Source organism: Trichechus manatus, unplaced genomic scaffold (assembly GCF_000243295.1).
Source record: "Trichechus manatus latirostris isolate Lorelei unplaced genomic scaffold, TriManLat1.0 scaffold00201, whole genome shotgun sequence".
NCBI lineage: Eukaryota > Metazoa > Chordata > Mammalia > Sirenia > Trichechidae > Trichechus > Trichechus manatus.
This window is the reverse complement of record NW_004444137.1, coordinates 4222127-4223598: the sequence shown is the minus strand read 5'-3', so window position 1 is coordinate 4223598 and position 1472 is coordinate 4222127.

The window sequence follows — 1472 nt, the reverse complement described above, 5'->3', positions numbered from 1 at the left end:
TCTGGGATTACCTCCAAACCTCGGACGCTAACCTGTCTTTCATGTAGCAGCCCATTTACCTCTTTTCCCACTGGGAAACCAAGAAGCAGCGCTGTAACACAAGTTGGAATAGTGCATCCCAAAGGGGAAGCTACCCACTGGATTTACCAGAAAAGTGGACACTGTAGTGTCTGTGTTGGTTGAAAAACAGCTAAAGAGGCAGGCATAGCAGTGAAGTATAGTGATTTGGAGGTTGCTGTAGAAAATTATCCTGTGTGCTCACGCCAATGCCCAAGGCATCTCCCCACGATCCTGGGAATATACATGCGTGAACACAGCCATGGATGAACTTGTAGGTAGATAACATAGGGCCTGTGCAGCCCAGTGAGAGAGTGCAATACACTCTCATATGTGTGGACAGTTACTGGCTTGACACAGGCGTTCTCGTGTAAAAGAATGAACCAGGCTGCTACAATAAAAGAATTACAAAAATTGAGTGTTATGTACGGGATATCCCAAAGGATTGACAGTGAGCAGAGCACACACTTTACAGGTCATTTAACAGGACGTGTGACATAGGAAAAACTGGATGTTGTACCTATATGCCAGACTATCACCAGAACACAACTGATTTGTTAGGCCATGTGAAGAAACAGATAGATGTCTTGGACACACGTGATGGCTGATCTGCTGTGGCTACCTGGTTATCCGCTTTTCCCTCTGGCTGGCAAGGTTTGTTTTGGGCCTAGGTCTTTTCTGCTTTGTTTGTCTACATTGCTAGTGTGGTCTTTCCCTCCAACTACAAGAATGCTATCTGTCCCTAACTGTGTAACAACTCTTCTAGTGGCCTTCATGGACCTTGCAGAAGAGAGGGAAAGTGTCAGATTGTAAGAGTCGGCCTTGAGGGGTGGGCTGAAAGGAAAACAGGCTTTGTGAGGCTGAACATGGCTGTCATCATGCTTTCTACTAGTTCACTACCATTTGCTAAGTCATTCTAACGTAATTCTTGCTGAGGCGGCCCTATGTCAGTCTGGAGGCATAGCTGGCAAGTAGACACTATTGTTCACTGCGAATATAAAACCTGTCTCCGCCCCACGCCCCACTGTTGGGCACAGAGATCTGCTTGGTCCTGCTGCCACCCAGGACCTGACTCACATGTAAGTCTCCCTAATAAACTCCTCTGCTGCCAACCTAGAGTTGCCTGTCTCTTTCTTCAGTATCTCAGTGCCCTCCATTTTCGGAGGCAAGTTTCATGTTGCCAGGACAATACTATCTATACAACGTTCTAGAAAAGGCAAAGCTAATCAATGGTAGGAAAAAAATCCCAACAGTGATTGTCTGTGGGGGGCAGGAACAGGCATTGACTGGAAAGGGGCAAAAGGGAACTTTCTGGAGTGCTGAGGTTTACATTTCAGTGGAGTTTGTGGTACACAAGAGTATGCATTTGACAAAATTCACCAAATGGTACACTTTTTTTTTTTTTTTTTTTTTTT